Source organism: Capricornis sumatraensis, chromosome 1, assembly GCF_032405125.1.
Source record: "Capricornis sumatraensis isolate serow.1 chromosome 1, serow.2, whole genome shotgun sequence".
NCBI lineage: Eukaryota > Metazoa > Chordata > Mammalia > Artiodactyla > Bovidae > Capricornis > Capricornis sumatraensis.
The window spans coordinates 24398498-24418009 of NC_091069.1; positions in this window are offsets into that span (position 1 = coordinate 24398498).

Consider the following 19512-nt stretch of genomic DNA (forward strand, 5'->3'; position numbering starts at 1 on the left):
ATAATCAAGGCTGATACACACTGACCTTTGATGAAAGTGTGGAGTCTCAGGACCTCTCCCACATGTCCAGGGTACATGGAGATCAAACTTGCTCCATCATTCCCGGGAACAAGTTAGCAACATCCAGTAGCATAGAAAATACACACGACCCATCATCTAGCAATTCTCCCCTTTGGCAAATACTTAGAGATCCTCTTGTAAAAGTGAAAAGCAAAGGAGAAAAGGAAAGATATTCCCATTTGAATGCAGAGTACCAAAGAATAGCAAGAAGAGATGAGAAAGCCTTCCTCAGTGATCAATGCAAAGAAATAGAGGAAAACAACAGAATGGGAAAGACTAGAGATCTCTTCGAGAAAATTAGAGATGCCAAGGAAATATTTCATGCAAAGATGGGCTCGATAAAGGACAGAAATGGTATGGACCTAACAGAAGCAGAAAATATTAAGAAGAGGTGGCAAGAATACACAGAAGAACTGTACAAAAAAGATCTTCACGACCAACATAATCATGATGGTGTGATCACTCACCTAGACCCAGACATCCTGGAATGTGAAGTCAAGTGGACCTTAGAAAGTATCACTACGAACAAAGTTAGTGGAGGTGATGGAATTCCAGTAGAGCTATTACAAATCCTGAAAGATGATGCTGTGAAAGTGCTGCACTCAATATGCCAGCAAATTTGGAAAATTCCACAGTGGCCACAGGACTGGAAAAGGTCAGTTTTCATTCCAATCCCAAAGAAAGGTAATGCCAAAGAATGCTCAAACTACCGCACAAGTGCACTCATCTCACACTCTAGTAAAGTAATGCTCAAAATTCTCCAAGCCAGGCTTCAGCAATACATGAACCATGAACTTCCAGTTGTTCAAGTTGGTTTTAGAAAAGGCAGAGGAACCAGGGATCAAATTGCCAACATCCGCTGGATCATGGAAAAAGCAAGACAGTTCTAGTAAAACATCTATTTCTGCTTTATTGACTATGCCAAAGCCTTTGACTGTGTGGATCACAATAAACTGTAGAAAATTCTGAGAGAGATGGGAATACCAGACCACCTGACCTGCCTCTTGAGAAATCTGTAGGCAGGTCAGGAAGCAACAGTTGGAACTGGACATGGAACAACAGACTGGTTCCAAGTAGGAAAAGGAGTACGTCAAAGCTGTATATTGTCACCCTGCATATTTAACTTCTATGCAGAGTACATCATGAGAAATGCTGGACTGGAAGAAGCACAAGCTGGAATCAAGATTGCCAGGAGAAATATCAATCACCTCAAATATGCAGATGACACCACCCTTATGGCAGAAAGTGAAGAGGAACTAAAAAGCCTCTTGATGAAAGTGAAAGAGGAGAGTGAAAAAGTTGGCCTAAAGTTCAACATTCAGAAAACAAAGATCATGGCATCTGGTCCCATCACATCATGGGAAATAGATGGGGAAACAGTGGAAACATTGTCAGACTTTATTTTATTTGGGCTCAAAAATCACTGCAGATGGTGACTGCAGCCATGAAATTAAAAGACGCTTACTCCTTGGAAGGAAAGTTATAAGCAACCTAGATAGCATATTCAAAAAAAGAGACATTACTTTGTCAACAAAGGTCTGTCTAGTCAAGGCTATGGTTTTTCCAGTAGTCATGTATGGATGTGAGAGTCGGACTGTGAAGAAAGCTGAGCACCGAAGAATAGATGCTTTAGAACTGTAGTGTTGGAGAAGACTCTTGAGAGTCCCTTGGACTGCAAGAAGATCCAACCAGTCCATCCTCAAGGTGATCAGCCCTGGGATTTCTTTGGAAGGACTGATGCTGAAGCTGAAACTCCAGTACTTCGGCCACCTCATGCAAAGAATTGACTCGTTGGAAAATACCCTGATGCTGGAAGGAATTGGAGGCAGGAGGAGAAGGGGAAAACAGAGGATGAGATGGCTGGATGGCATCACCGACTCGATGCACATGAGTTTGGGCGAACTCTGGGAGTTGGTGATGGACAGGGAGGCCTGGCATGCTGCTATTCATGGGGTCGCAAAGAGTCGGACATGACTGAGCGACTGAACTGACTGACTGACTGTACACATATGGAGAGAAAAATGTATGATAATGTTTATAGCAGCATTTTTGTAACAGAGAAAGTTGGAGACAAATCCTAGTGACCATCATCTTGAGAACCATTACATCCCTTCTCCAGATCCTGGTCCAATGGGTAAATTACAGCTAGCTATATTAGCATAATTATGTATTTGAAGGCTTCCCTGGTGGCTCAGCAGTAAAGAATCCGCCTGCAGTGCAGAAGAGGCAGGTTCAGTTCCTGGGTTGGGAAGATCCTCTGGAAAAGGAAATAGCAAACCACTCCAATATTCTTGCCTGGGGAATCCCCATGGACAGAGGAGCCTGGAGGGCTATGGTCCATGGGGTCGTAAGAGCTGGACATGACTTAGTGACTAAACCACCACCACAAATATCAAAAGCAGAATTCAGAGTGAAAAAAAAAAGCATTTTTTCAGAGGGCTATATAAATTTCCCTATGAAATGTGTTGTAATGATAAGCAAACGTGTTCAAAAATGTGGCTTCCTTTGAGGAAATGGAGTGGGGGAAGGGTATACAGATCCTTCAATCAAATTTAAGTGATTTTCTTTCCAAAGCAGGAGTGTGAGGAGATGGGTGGCCATTGCATTATCATTTATATTTGTTGATATGTCTGGAATATTTTATTAAAATATTTCTTGAGACTGAGAATATGGGCTAGAATCAATGAAGTGAAAGTTGACACCGATGAATATATGGTCCTGAATCAGTTCCCCAGTGTAAGTTTTTTAGAGTTCTGATGATGGTACATGGACTAACAGTAGTTTATATGAAAAAGAGTCAGAGGGGTTTTGTTTTATTTTTACCATGAGATTATTGTAAACCAACAGGGTGATGTAATTTCCAAATAGGTGGGTGTAACTTGGGTTGTAAAAATAGAATTACAGTGAGAACTTTAAAGGAGGTGAGAGTCTGGGTTTATTTATTTTTCTTTTTTATTGAATGAAAGTTTCTTTGAATTCTATAGTACTTTATGATTTTCAGAAGTTTCACACACATGATTTCATATAATCTCCTAAAAACACCCCTTTTTTAATCCCCTACCCCTGTGTTGTCCCTCCACTCTCCCCACATATAACCACTAGTTTGTTTTCTCTATATTTGTGAGCCTGCTTTTATGTTTTATTCACTAGTTTGCTGCATTTTTAAAATTCCACATATAAGTGGTATCATACAGTATTTGTCTATCTCTGTCTGGCTTATTTCACTTAGCATAATGCCCTTCATGTCCATCCATGTTGCTGCAAATGACATTATTTCATTCTTTTTTATGGTCAAGTAATATTCCATCCTGGAAAGTGAAGTCAAGTGGGCCTTAGAAAGTATCACTACGAACAAAGTTAGTGGAGGTGATGGAATTCCAGTGGAGCTTTTTCAAATCCTGAAAGATGATGCTGTGAAAGTGCTGCACTCAATATGCCAGCAAATTTGGAAAATTCCACAGTGGCCACAGGACTGGAAAAGGTCAGTTTTCATTCCAATCCCAAAGAAAGGTAATGCCAAAGAATGCTCAAACTACCGCACAAGTGCACTCATCTCACACTCTAGTAAAGTAATGCTCAAAATTCTCCAAGCCAGGCTTCAGCAATACATGAACCATGAACTTCCAGTGGTTCAAGTTGGTTTTAGAAGAGGCAGAGGAACCAGGGATCAAATTGCCAACATCCGCTGGATCATGGAAAAAGCAAGAGAGTTCCAGAAAAAACATCTATTTCTGCTTTATTGACTATGTGGATCACAATAAACTGTGGAAAATTCTGAAAGAGATGGGAATACCAGAGCACCTGACCTGCCTCTTGAGAAACCTATATGCAGGTCAGGAGGCAACAGTTAGAAATGGACATGGAACAACAGACTGGTTCCAAATAGGAAAAGGAGTATGTCAAGGCTGTATATTGTCACCCTGCATATTTAACTTCTATGCAGAGTACATCATGAGAAACACTGGACTGGAAGAAGCACAAGCTGGAATCAAGATTGCTGGGAGAAATATCAATCACCTCAGATATGCAGATGACACCACCCTTATGGCAGAAAGTGAAGAAGAGGAACTAAAGAGCCTCTTGATGAAAGTGAAAGAGGAGAGTGAAAAAGTTGGCTTAAAGATCAACATTCAGAAAACTAAGATCATGGCATCTGGTCCCATCACATCATGGCAAATAGATGGGTAAACACAGGAAACAGTGGCTGACTTTATTTTTTTGGGGCTCTAAAATCACTGCAGGTGGTGACTGCAGCCATGAAATTAAAAGATGCTTACTCCTTGGAAGGAAAGTTATGATCAACTTAGACAGCATATTAAAAAGCAGAGATATTACTTTGTCAATAAAGGTCTGTCTAGTCAATGCTATGGTTTTTCCAGTAGACATGTATGGATGTGAGAGTTGGATTATAAAGAAAGCTGAGCACAGAAGAATTGATGCTTTTGAACTGTAGTGTTGGAGAAGACTCTTGAGAGTCCCTTGGACTGCAAGGAGATCCAACCAGTCCATCCTAAAGGAAATCAGTCCTGGGTGTTCATTGGAAGGACTGCTGTTGAAGCTGAAAGTCCAATACTTTGGCCACCTGATGTGAAGAGCTGACTCATTTGAAAAGACCCTGATGCGGGGAAGGATTGAGGGCAGAAGGAGAAGGGGATGACAGAGGATGAGATGGTTGGATGGCATCATCGACTCTATGGACATGAGTTTGGGTAGACTCCGGGAGTTGGTGATGGACAGGGAGGCCTGGCGTGCTGTGGTTTATGGGGTCACAGAGTTGGACATGACTGAGCAACTAAACTGAACTGAACTGAACTGAACTAATATTCCATTACCACGTCTTCTTTATCCATTCACTTGTTGAAGTCCAGCTCTATGCACTGGCCAGACCTTGCCTAGAGGATGGGTCTGAGAATCGACTTGCAAGCTCACTTTCATGGCTGTTGGCAGGAGAATCCAGTCCTTATGAGTCTCTGTTTGTGGCTACTCATCAGCTGGCTTTCTTAAGAGCAAGAAATGCAGAAGCAAGAGAGCAACAGAGCCATAGAGCAAGAAGAATAGAAACCGTAGCATCTTAAAACCTATTCTTGGAAGTGAGATACCATCACTTTTGCCATAGTCTACTGGCCATGTAGATCAACCTTGATTCAAAGCATAAGATGTGAATTACAGGAGGCAGCACTGGGGGTTGGAACTTTAATTGCAAGGATAAAAAGGTAAATTCACTCCAGAAAGATTTGTATCTGGGCATAAGGGACATTAATATTTCTCCCTTCATTCAAGATGCTCTTATTAAGCATGTCATTTGTGCCAGTCACTCTTCTAGGTGCTGAAAATACCATGATGAGCAACACATTCAAGTTCCTGATTTCAGAGATTTTTTACATTTCGGTGAGAAGATAGAAAATGAACAAATTTTTTAAAAATGGCTTGTTTGCTTCCAATTCAATCTTCTTCACAATAACTCCTGCTGCTGCTGCTAAGTCGCTTTAGTCGTGTCTGACTCTGCACGACCTCATAGATGGCAGCCCATCAGGCTCCCTGTCCTTGGAATTCTCTATGCCAAGAATACTGGAGTGGGTTGCCATTTCCTTCTCCAGTGCATGAAAGTGAAAAGTGAAAGTGAAGTCGCTCAGTCTTGCCCGACTCTTAGCGACCCCATGGACTGCAGCCCACCAGGCTCTTCCGTCCATGGGATTTTCCAGGCAAGAGTACTGGAGTGGGGAGGGACAGTGTTATTACCAGTGTCCCATTTTTGACATGAGGAAGTCAAGTGTCAGGGAGGTGATGGGGTTTTCCTAGAATCCCACTTAATAAGACCTGGGGCTGGAGTTTGAACCCAGGTCTTTTTCCTCTTTCCCGAGCCAAAGAAGATCAATTTGGGGTGGTCCAGTCTACCATAAGAAGAGGCCCTGCAAATGCGGCCTGTACTTTAGAACATCTCTTGAAGGCCTACTACAGAACAAGTCCTAATTCCTGCTAGACTGTGAGCTCCTTGAGGACAGGCCTGATGCTTTCTTAGTCCCTGTACCCCCTTGACGTCCAGATATTGTAAGAGGAACTGGCCCCAGCCCTTAGCACACTCCTTCCTTGATTCCCTTCTGCCTATGCCCCCCTCCTCCACATTGGAGACAGTTCCCTTGAGGGAGAGTATTCTCTGGAAGCTTTGCTGAGGCTTCCCATGTGGCGCTAGTGGTAAAGAACCTGCCAGCCAATCCAGGAGACATAAAAGACACAGGTTCGATTCCTGGGTTGGGAAGATCCCCTGGGGGAAGGGCATGGCAACCCACTCCAGTATGCTTGCCTGGAGAATCCCCATGGACAGAGGAGCCTGGTAGGCTACAGTCCAGAGGGTCACACAGAGTTGGACATGACTAAAGCGACTTACCATGCATGTAACATGCATGCAAGCAACTCTGGACAGAGCCTGGCAGACCCAAGATTGGGCAGCTGTGATGCACAGAACAGCTTCATTTTCAACAAAGGCACTTCGAGAGAGAAACGTGCTGGTTGTTGGTCAGCAAAACTGGGGACTCAGAACTGATGTGCTTTCAAATGTGTTATCTCACCTTTCTGTTTGTGGTCTGAAAGAGAGAAACAAATATTAATGCATAAAAGTGGAGTTTGGCAAAACTGCTATAGACAATCTAGCTTACACAGCAAAAGTAGAGGCACAGACGTGGAGAACAAAGGTAAAGATACTGAGGGGGAAAGAGGGAAGATGGGATGGATCGGGAGATTGGGACTGACACATACACACTATTGACACTGTGTATAAAACATAGCTAATGAGAACTTACTGCATAGCACAGGGAACTCTACTCAGTGCTCTGTGGTGACATTAATTGGGAAGGAAATCCAAAAAAAAGGGGGGATACATGCATACATATAGCTGATGCACTTTGCTGTACAGCAGAAACGAACACAACATTGTAAAGCAACTGTACTCCAGTAAAAAATTTTTAAAAATAAATTAAAATCATTCTATCACTTTGAAAACACACAAGCAAAAAACAGACTTGTGAAGTAGGCAGAACGGAGCTTCCGTTCAGTTCAGTTCAGTTGCTCAGTTGTGTCCGACTCTTTGTGACCCCATGAATCGCAGCACGCCAGGCCTCCCTGTCCATCACCAACTCCCGGAGTTCACTCACACTCACGTCCATCGAGTCAGTGATGCCATCCAGCCATCTCATCCTCTGTCATCCCCTTCTCCTCCTGCCCCCAATCCCTCCCAGCATCAAAGTCTTCTCCAATGAGTCAACTCTTCACATGAAGTGGCCAAAGTACTGGAGTTTCAGCTTTTGCATCATTCCTTCCAAAGAAATCCCAGGGTTGATCTCCTTCAGAATGGACTGGTTGGATCTCCTTGTAGTCCAAGGGACTCCCAAGAGTCTTCTCCAACACCACAGTTCAAAAGCATCAACTCTTCAGTGCTCAGCTTTCTTCACAGTCCAATTCTCACATCCATACATGACCACAGGAAAAACCATAGCCTTGACTAGATGGAACTTAGTCGGCAAAGTAATGTCTCTGCTTTTGAATATGCTATCTCGGTTGCTCATAACTTTTCTTCCAAGGAGTAAGCCTCTTTTAATTTCATGGCTGCAGTCACCATCTGCAGTGATTTTGGAGCCCCAAAAAATAAAGTCTGACACTGTTTCCACTGTTTCCCCATCTATTTCCCATGGAATGATGGGACCCGATGCCAGAATCTTTGTTTTCTGAATGTTGAGCTTTAAGCCAACTTTTTCACTCTCCTTTTTCACTTTCACCAAGGGGCTTTTTAGTTCCTCTTCACTTTCTGCCATAAGGGTGGTGTCATCTGCATATCTGAGTTGATTGATATTTCTCCCGGCAATCTTGATTCCAGCTTGTGTTTCTTCCAGTCCAGCATTTCTCATGATGTACTCTGCATATAAGTTAAATAAGCAGGGTGACAATATATAGCCTTGACGTACTCCTTTTCCTATTTGGAACCAGTCTGTTGTTCCATGTCCAGTTCTAACTGTTGCTTCCTGACCTGCATACAGGTTTCTCAAGAGGCAGCTCAGGTGGTCTGGTATTCCCATCTCTCTCAGAATTTTCCACAGTTTATTGTGATCCACATAGTCAAAGGCTTGGGCATAGTCAATAAAGCAGAAATAGATGTTTTTCTGGAACTCTCTTGCTTTTTTGATGATCCAGCAGATGTTGGCAGTTTGATCCCTGGTTCCTCTGCCTTTTCTGAAATCAGCTTGAACATCTGGAAGTTCATGGTTCACGTATTGCTGAAGCCTGGTTTGGAGAATTTTGAGTATTACTTTACTAGTATGTGAGATGAGTGCAGTTGTGTGGTAGTTTGAGCATGCTTTGGGATTGCCTTTCTTTGGGATTGGAATGAAAAGTGACCTTTTCCAGTCCTGTGGCCACTGCTGAGTTTCCCAAATTTGCTGGCATATTGAGTGCAGCATTTTCACAGCATCATCTTTCAAGATTTGAAATAGCTCCACTGGAATTCCATCACCTCCACTAGCTTTGTTCATAGTGATGCTTTCTAAGGCCCACTTGACTTCACATTCCAGGATGTCTGGCTCTAGATGTGTGATCACACCATCGTGATTATCCGGGTCGTGAAGATCTTTTTTGTACAGTTCTTCTGTGTATTCTTGCCATCTCTTCTTAATATCTTCTGCTTCTGTTTGGTCCATACCGTTTCTGTCCTTTATTGAGCTCATCTCTGCATGAAATGTTCCCTTGGTATCTCTAATTTTCTTGAAGAGATCTCTAGTCTTTCCCATTCTGTTGTTTTCCTCTATTTCTTTGCATTGATCACTGAAGAAGGCTTTCTTATCTCTTCTTGCTATTCTTTGAAACTCTGCATTCAGATGCTTATATCTTTCCTTTTCTCCTTGGCTTTTCACTTCTCTTCTTTTCACAGCTATTTGTAAGGCTTCCCCAGACAGCCATTTTGCTTTTTTGCATTTCTTTTCCATGGGGATGGTTTTGATCCCTGTCTCCTGTGCAATGTCACGAACTTCATTCCATAGTTCATCAGGCACTCTATCTATCAGATCTAGGACCTTAAATCTATTTCTCACTTCCACTGTATAATCATAAGGGAGCTTACGGACCAATTTTACAGATGAAGACACTAAGATTCAGAGACGGAAACCACTTTTTCTACCGTCTCACAGTTGTAGCTAGAGGAGTGAGTGTTTTCTGAATTTTCCTCTCTGCCCCTCTTCTGTGGCTGTCCCTAGATTACGTTCTGCCTGATAAAACTCCACATGGTCCAGAGTAATGCTTTCACATCCAAACCACCTAGGGATCTTATTCACTTGCCAATTCTGATTCTATAGGTCTGGGGTAGTTCTAAGATTCTGCCATTTCTTTTCTAGAAATAATTTTTTTAAATTGAAGTGTAAGTTGATTTGTAATGTTTCAGGTACACAGTAAAGTGGCTCAGTTCTGTATGTATATATTATATATATGTAAAGAAACATGTAATATGTAAATCAATTATACATATATTTATTTTCATATTCTTTTCCATTATAGGCTATTACAAGCTATTGAATATAGTTCCCTGTACTATAAAATAGGTCCTTGTTGTTTATCTATTTAATATATAGCAGTGTGTATCTGTTAATCCCAGACTCCTAATTTATCCTTCCCCTTCCTTTCCAACTTTGGGAAACAACCATAAGCTTGTTTTCTATTTCTATGAGTGTATTTCTCTTTTGTTAATAAGTTCATTTGCATTATTATTTTAAATTCCACATATAAACAATTATCATCTATTTATTTTTCTCCATCTGCCTTAGTTCATTTAGTATGATAATCTCTATATCCATCCATGTTGCTGCAAATGACATTATTTCATTATTTTTTAAAGTTGAGTAGCAATCCAGTATGTGTGTGTATGCATATACATATATATATATATATATATATATATATGTACTTATATATACACCATGAGATTCTGCATTTCTAACAGGCTTGTAGGGAATGCCCAGCTGTTCCACAGAACAGACTTTGAGTCATAAAAGCCATTCTGTCCTGTTTCCATACTTCAGAACTCCCAAAGTGAAAGTGAGTGAAAGTGGCTCAGTCGCGTCCAACTCTTTACGGCCCCGTGGATTATATAGTCCACGCAATTTTCCAGGCCAGAATACTGGAGTGGGTCGCTGTTCCCTTCTCCAGGGGATCTTCCCAACCCAGGAATCGAACTGGGGTCTCCTGCATTGCAGGCAGATTCTTTACCAACTGAGCTACCAGGGAAGCTCTCAGAACCCCACACACCCTTTAAAACACAGCCTGATGGCACAGGAGGACTCCCTGATGTCTCCTGCTGGAAGTGCCTCTTTTCACTGAACGACTTCTAAGCACCGGTTACAGCTCCTTGCACTAAAGTGACCTGTGATCGCAAACGCTCCTCTTTGGGCTTGGCTCACATGGGGTTGGACTCAACAGTGCCTCTGAATTTATTTATTGCTTTTTCATGGATCTTTTGTCAAATGTAGGCAATGGTGAGAATGTAGGCATTGGGGTGAACTGTTGCCCTGAATATGTTAATTCTCCATTTCTTTTCTGTAGGGGCAGTTCACTGGCTGATATAATCTTACACTAATACTGTTAAGGCAGTGCTTTTGGATTTTTTGGCTACTCTTAAGTTTCAGTTGATCAGACAGCTGACAAACAGGTAATGGGCTGTAAGCAGGCATATAATCTTCATCACTGGCAAATTTTGAGGCAGTTGCAGCTGACCTCTACTTAGGGAAAAATCTCCAAAAATGTAACACTTAGATGTTTGTGGAATGACTTCCCTGGCCCAGGCTCTGGTCTGCAGCAGACACAAGCTTCTTGAGGGCAAACGCCAGCTGATATTTACATCTAACTCTCCACGATCTAGAACATGTAGACAGATTCAATACATGCTCAAGTGCCAATTGTGCTGGGCCATGTACCTACATTATAACTTTGGGAAAAAAAAAAAAAAACAGGAAAGCATTCTAACACATCCTCAGAGAATCTCAATTTTTTTGAGTCTCACTCTTTTCAAAGTTTAGGATCAGTCAGTCTTCTAGGTAAGGAAGTTGATTTTCCCTTTTTACTGGACAGATGGGCACACAGATGCTCCTGGGAGTTCATTAACCCTGCCCTGACATTTTTGTAGTACTGGCTTTGTCATACAGTGGATCTTGGAACACGTCCAAAATATACTTAGACATACTTCTCCAGGAGAAAAGCTTTTACACTTCAGAAACGCACACGCACACACACACACACACAAGCACACACTCTTAATTTGAGGTTGAATTTTTCTGCCCTAATTAGCTACGTCTTTGAGCTTCAAGAGCTGGTTTTACTGTGGTTATTAACGAGGCCAATCTCTGATCGCTGGCCTTTTTCAAAAGCATTCCAGTCTGCTAAACAGTGGCCTTTCATGATTTACAAGTTTGGACTGTTTGGGGGTTTTCAACAATTAAGGTGCTAACTTTTCGTACTCGCATGGTCTCCAAACGTCTTAATCACAAAGCCTTGGAAGTGGGTTGCGGCTTGGTGCTCCCGTTGGTTGCTCTTACATATGGCAGGGTTCGTCATCCAGTCCAGCGGGCATCGTTTCCAGAGAGGATGCTGGCAGCAAGACACGGGCGCTGCTCATCAGCGTGAAGTCATGGCCCAGAAGGAGTGTTGTCAGACAGTGGCTCCAAAAGACATAAGAGTAAACAACCCCTGCCTTGAACTTGGCATGTCACTGTTTTCAAAGTACTTACAAACTTGAAAGCTCACTTGATCGTTACAACAAGGCTGTCTAATGTGCGGATAAATGCCATTATTACTGAACAGGCAGAGGGAAGATGAGAGAAGTGAAGTGACATGCCTGAAAACATACAGTCAGGGGCAGAACTGGGACTCAAGAGTGCCCTGGTTCCTAGTCCGTAGCTCATTCCAAAAGGTGAGGTCAATTCCTTCGGCCTAAAACTGCATCCCTTTCTTGGTGAAAATGTAAAACACTGGCTTAGGACTTTTTTTTTAATATACATAATCAGTGGACTGCATTCTACTTCCACAGGATATTTATAGATGCTTTGGAGAGCCTCTGGTTCCGTTTCATCTACTGATGTCCTGATGCTCAACACCAGTTAAAAAGTTTAAAGACATCTTTTTCTTCACAGAAGAAACTTATTGCTCATTAGTATTAAACAGCAAATGTGTAGACAACATGTTATAGAAATATGGGAAAAAAAAGGGGGTGACTACATTTCGACAATAGGAATCCCAGACTGTATAAGGAATGTAGGTTGGGTTATGTTTTATCAAGATAGAGAAACAGCTGGAAATCCACTGTTATGTGATTTTTGTTTATCTGAAATGAAGCAGATGAAGATGACTCCGATGCTATAAAGTATTGGATTCATTTTAGCTGTATTTATTTATCTATGCTGTTTTTCTACCATGATCATAGTTATCAGTGGCTTTTGAGTTCTCAATACACTTGGATAAGTGTTATTAACTTGCTAAAGAGTGTCATTCCTGGACATGTGAAAGAGGATGTCTGGGCATTTAACGTGAATTCTTCATACCTTCTCAAATTCACCTCCAAAGCATCCTCATATCTACCTGCTTCTCATTGCACTCAGCTGGTCCGAGTCTCCATCATTTCTTGCCCGGGGAGTTGAAAACAGCCTCCCCAAGAGTCCACCTGTTTCCACTGTGCTCAGTCCAGCCATTCTCCACGTATCAGCCAAAGCTCTCTTCCAAATCACCCTCTTGTTTAACATCTAGCAGTGGCCTTCTGTTACATTCACAAGAAAACCCAGCCCCTTGCTGGAGCCTGGGAAGTTCCCCATGATCTAGCCTCTGTCCATCTGACATCCTCACCTCCCTCCTCTTGAACACCCAGCACCGCTCACAGCTCCTGGAGTGTGTCCATCTCATTCCCACTCCAGGTTTGCCCTGCCCTTCCATGAGCTGTCCCTAGCTCACTGCTGGGCTGGGTCCTCCTGACCATGCAGACCTCTGTGACCTTCTTAGAGTGGCCTTCTCTGATCACACTGTTGGGAGTGACCCTACATCACACCTTGTTCCAGGCACACTTATCAGATTGCCCTGTCCTTTCTTTCTACAGAGCACTTACTCTCTCTTGAAAATACCTTCTTCATTGTCTTTGTCTTCCCACTGGAATGTAGGCACCAAGAAAGCAAGAAAATGGCTTTTAAAATTCACTTTGGGATCACCAGTGCCTAAAAGAGGCTAGTGTAGGGCAGGTGTTCAATCAATGTCTGTGATCCAGTGAAACTCGGACAAAGGTAAGAGCGAAGATGGAGCATGTTGTCAAGCCTCTCCTGTCTGTGAGATCTCTATCCGTGACTTATCTGTGGGGGTCTCTTACACCTTTTAAATCTTTCATCCTCCAATAATACTAGGTAATATAGCTCGCTGGGCACAGAGGAATAAATTGAGTCTCAGAGAAACTTACTAACACGTTTAAGGATGTGCAGTTATTAACTAACCCATAGGAAGAAATATTGAGGCAGGTGACACTCCAAAGCTCATGGCTCTTCTACTGCACCACACAGCAGCATTTGTTTTGTTCTGGTTTTATTTTTCTTTGTTTTTGGCATGCAGATCTTCTTAATTGCCCTGGCCAGGTATTGAACCCTTGCCTCCTATAGAGGAAACTCAGAATTTTAACCACTGGACCACTAGGGAAGTCCTCAGCATCATTTCTAATGTACAAGTTAGCCAGGCATCCAGTGCCTCCACCCCTCAGTAGCATGTAGTGGTTAGAACTCATTAATAGCATATGGGTAAAGGGGAAATGTTACTTGTTATTTGTAGGAGGATGTTATTTGCCGAGGATGATTCATGCAAATAAACCATAAGGATAAGATTTCATAAGAATTCATACCCAGTGTTATAGATTAAATTTTGCTCCTCTCACTGGCCCAGATGTGTTGATGGCCTAGTCCCAGTACATTGAAATACAACCTTATTTGTAAATAAGGTCATAGCAGATATGATTAGTTAGGATAACACGAGGTCACCCTGGAGTAGGCTAGCTCTATAATCCCATATGACTGGTATCCTTCTAAGAAGAGAGACATTTGGTCCTGGAGACACACAGGGAAGACCACTGTGGGAAGACACAGGCAGAGATGTGAGCAGTGCTGCCATAGACCAAGGAACATCTGTGGCTACACCCGGGGCTGGAAGTGGAAACAGCGGATCCTCCCCTGGAGGCTTTGGAGGAAGTGTGGCCCCACCGGGTTGTACTTCCAGCCTCTAGAACTCTGAAGCAGTGAGTTTCTGTTGTTTTAAACCACACAGTTTGCAATAATGTGTTATGGCAGCCCTCGGAAACGAATACACCTGGAAATCAAAGTTCTGGGAGAAATGTCACCACTGGCTGCTCGGATTCTCCTAAGCAACCCAGGTAATTCACATGAAATAAATGAACAAGAGAAAAGGGAGTCAAGAAAGGAACAGTCCATTGTGTGCCAGTCTCATATCTAGTGTGCTAAAAGAGGAGTCATTCCTGTGCAATATTGCTAGATTTGGAAAACTGTGAAGAATGTAACACGGCTGTCTGTCGGAGCCATACGCACTGGTGCCGGCTCACTGGACTTTGTGCCCAGAATGATCTTACCTTCTCCCTTCACTTCCCTGGTGGCTCAGACAATGAAGTGTCTGCCTACAGTGCGGGAGACCTGGGTTTGATCCCTGGGTCAGGAAGATCCTCTGGAGAAGGAAATGGCAACCCACTCCAGTACTCTTGCCTGGAAAATCCCATGGACGGAGCAACGTAGTAGGCTACAGTCCATGGGGTCGCAAAGAGCCGGATATGACTGAGTGACTTCACTTTTCACTTTTTAGTGTGGCCAAATTGCAGACCTCTATGTGTAGTTTCTCTTTCTTTCTTTTTTTTTTTTTTTTAATGATTTTACTTATTTATTTTTGGCTGTGCTGTGTCTTCACTGTTGCTTGGACTTTTCTCTAGCGGTGAGCGGAGGCTACTCTCTAGTTGTGGCGGCTTTTCTTGCCGGAGAGCACGAGCTCTCGGGCATGTGGGCTTCAGCAGTTGCAGTAGCCGGTCTCAAGAGCAGAGGCTCAGGGGTTGAGGAGGGCAGGCTTAGTTGCGGCATGTGGAATCTTCTGGGATCAGGGATCAGATGCATGTCCCCTGCATTGGCAGACTCATTCTTCACCCCACAGCCACCGGGGAAGCTCCTGTAGTTTTGCATGTTTGATATGGTCCACCTTTATACCTGATTGCCTAGTTGCTCCAGTGTGGCCTTTGCCTCTGTCATGCCTCCAAGCTATCCAAATCACTAAGCCAAAGCCAACACTCTTTCTAATTTTCTTTCAGTCTTTTTTCTATGAATATATATGACCATGTTTACACAGTATATATACTTTTATATTTATGGAACCATTTCCATATTAATGGACCTATGCAATTTCTATTTTCAATTAATGTATCATTTTTCTACTTTTTCCTTATAAGCAGCACTCTGATAAACATCCTTATGCATATGAATATGTCTCTCTTTCAGACTGGGCATATTCTTGGAAAAGGATTTCAAGGAGCAAAGGACATGATGAATTCTAAACTTTTTCTGCAAATGTTAGTCATGCTACTGGTGCTTGAATCTAGGCAACAAAACTTCGGTTTTGGTCAAAATATGGCCGTAACATCTATTTGTTAAATGAACTGAAACTGACCTTCAGGAAAAGACATATACCTTATACTATACAGTGTATAATATATAGGAGACATAATATACAATGTGTATATTTAACCTTTGTCCAGCAGTAACAATAGAGCTTCCCAGGTGGCTCAGTGATGAAGACTCTATCTGCCAAGCAAGGTTGGATCCCTGGGTTGGGAAGATCCCCTGGAGAAGGAAATGGCAACCCACTCCAATATTCTTGCCTGGGAAATCCCATGGACAGAGAAGCCTGGTGGGCTACAGTCCATGGAGTCTCAAAAAGAGTCAGACATGACTTGGTGACTAAAATCAGCAGTGAGAGTGATATTTTGAACACATTCCCTATAGTTGGAAAGGATCATGTTCATTACCAGATTACATAAACCTGGAATTATTTATTTTGAGATGCATTGGGGTCTTTGGATGATGTAGCTATCCTTTATAATAATGCTAAAACGTTGTTCCTATATCCTCGTTTTTCTTTTCTAATCTTCCTCATCATACTCATCACTTCCAAACCTCCAAGTTCTTTCACTCCACCTCTTTAACTTTTCCTTTCGCTCCTTCCTTTTTTTCCGTCTATTGTGATAATGACATGGACTTCTGAGGACACAGGCTGTATTCTGACTGACACAATGTTTGGGCTATTTTCTCAAAAAAAAAAAAAAAAAAAGGCAATTTCAGATCTTTCCTGTAGAACAGATTGGCACTCTGTGGGGCTTTGAATCTGAGACTGAATGAGAACTTTCACTTTTTTGTAGCTTTTCCTTGTTCTCCCCAGCAAGTGGGCCTTGTCATCTTTGTCCCTAGTTCACTGATATCATCCAAGTGGAGCTGAGGGACTGCACGGGTGTGTGCAGAGAAATTATTTTTCTCAGAAAGACTTCTGAAAGCTGTGACCTTCATATTGTACAAAAGTCATCCATCCATCCATTCTTTCAAGAACGTTTCATATATGTAAGTAATTTGCCAGGATCCAATCTGGGTGCTGAGAGATGAATAAGAAAGACCAGTCATGCCCTCAGGGAGCCTGTAATCTAGTGAGAAGCAGAGAGTCTTCTAATGGAGATAAATGGGATAGAAAGCTGCCCAGGGCAGACGGAATCAGGGTGAGATCTTGGAGGAGGTGGTGTGTGTGTGGGGGATCCTAAATGTGGGGGGAATCCCCAGACAAAGAAGAGCAGTTGGGTTCTCTGACATCTGTCATGTGTGCCCCTGGGCTGCATCAGTTCAAACACAAATTCTCACCCCCTCATTCAGAAGTCCAGCTCAGGGTCTTCGGAGCAAAACTTCAGAGAGTTGTAGAGAAGATTCAAAGGAGCCCCGGACTAGGAGTCCGAGAGCCCTGGGTGACAAGTTCAGCTTTGCTAGCCTCAAACATTTGCTGGAATCTCATAGAGCCTCATTTCATCCTCCGTAAAATGGTACCCATAACCATTACCTGGGGGTCTTCCCCGGTGGCTCAGTGGTAAAGAATTCACCTGCCAACGCAGGAGTTGCAGGTTTGATCCCTGGGTCTGGAAGATCCCCTGGAGAAGGAAATGGCAACCCACTCCAGTACTCTTGCCTAGAGAATCCCATAGACAGAGGAGCCTGGTGAGTTACAGTCCATAGGATTGAGAAAGAGTCAGACACGACTTGACGACTACACAACAACGCTTACCTGGAAGTGTGAGGCCTGAGTGGGAGGGCACATACATGAGGAGCTCAATGCCTCTTTCGTATTGTGCTCACCCAGGGCTGATTTTCAAAGCTGCACTTCTGAACACCACCCAAGGGGTGGGTGGCAACACATAATCCCGCCCCCTGTGAACTGGTGACCTCCCTGGCCACGGAAGCAGACAGGTCATTTAAAAAATGTAATTTTCGCATTGACATTCTTCATGCTAAGCCCGGGGGCAGGCATGTCCATTCTGCTCGGGGAGAGCTGGGGGCAGTAACCCAGAAAGAGGCGGCAGCCCGCACTTTGCCATTCTGCGCCTGGGCTGCTGACAAAAGAATTGTGCAAATGAACCTTTAAATCCGTAAATAGTGCCCCCACAATGCCGGGAAGAATGCAGCGGCGACAAAGGGCAATATTCACAGTTTATCTCAGGGTGATGGATCTGAATGGACGCATGAACACGGGTTTGTTAGAGAAAGCGCGGGCCACAGCCCCCCGCCGGGAACCCAGTGGCCGCAGTCTGCAGTGCAAACAGTCAGTCTAAATCCCGAACAATTAGGGGAAACCAAGCTGCCATTATCTGAACTTCAACTTGTTCTCATGATTGATATGGGAAATGAAAAGTTGTACACGGCTCGGGGAAGGCGCTGTGGGCCCTCACCGCACGCAGGGCCTCGGAGAAGGTGCAGAATGTATATTTCATACCCGCGACAGGAGTGGCCTGCACACCGCCCGGGTCAGGGCAGGGACGGGGGCCGCTGAGTGCGGCTGATCGACCTCGTGTGGGATCCGGTCTCTGACTAAATATCCCTCCTTCATCTGATGTCTCCGAAAATCCCCACTCGGTGACCTCAGGGAGGTCTGTTTGGTACCTGACAGCTGTTTTATTTTTTATTTTTTTTCTGACAGCTGTTTGAAACTTCAAGGGCAGGGCTGTCGCTTCTTTTCCTTTTAGTTTCCAGTTTCTTAGCCCAGAGTGGGAGTTCCACTGTGCTTGTTAAGCCCAAAGTGAGCCCAGTACTACGAGAGAGGGACGTGGCCCAAAGAGGATGAAGCATTTGAACTGGGCCTCCAGGGGTGATGGGATTTGAGAGGCTAATTAGAAGGAGAAAGACTTCATTCCAAGGTGCAGACACAGCTCTGGCAGAGGCTGGGGAGAGGGGCTGAGTAAGGCTGGTAGCTGGAGTGAGGGATTCTGGGAAAGGAAAGGCCAAGGCGAAGCCTGGAAAAGCAGGCCGATCATCAACAGTCTTGAAAGCAGAGGGAGAGTTTGCCTTTTACCCCGTAGGCAGTGGGAGTGATGGAATGTTCTGGAGCAAGGGAATGCCACCTGACTGGGAAGAGTCAATGAGGATGCAGTCCTGCCCGGGGTGCTGCAGTGAGGCAGGAGTGGCCTGCAGAAAGCAGATCATCAAGGCTTGCATGCAGGGCGAGAGGTCAAAGGTGACAAAGGTTGTAAGCCTTTGGCTCTTTCTGCTCCAATTCGTTCATTAATGACACCCTTCTTATTGCTTTCTGTCCAAGAGGAGTGTCAAAATTCCACACACTAGCTCAGTGGCCAGGAACTTGTAAAGTCAATCGATCAATTAATTGCACATATGTATATTTTTGGACGGGACACAGAAGTGTCCTTTATTTCATTTTTTAAAATAAAATGTCAGTTCTTTCCACCCATCCCAAGCTCACGTGGGAACTCTCATCACTTGAATTTCACAGGTAGGAAAACTGAGGCTCAGAGGATTAGATAAATGAGGCACTCTGGCCTGAGCTGGGATTTGAACCAGGGTCTTTCTGATAAGAAAGCCTTTCCACTCTCCTTTATGTTAAGCCATCTTTGCTGAGACTGGCCCGGAGGCAGGCATGCAATCACACAGAAAGACCTGCACTCGGGCCACCGGCACAGCAGCTGAAACAGAGACTTCCAAGAACCGTCTTCAAAGCGGCTAGAGGCATTCAGCAAGGCCTGGCATTCAGGCTGCAAAGATTTCTCCATTGTCTCCACCATCAGAGGTAAGTGACATCTTGAACGCCTCAAGAAGATTAAATAGCCCAGCTCGGTCGGAAAGCTTAAAAAAAAAAAAAATGAGTGAGAGA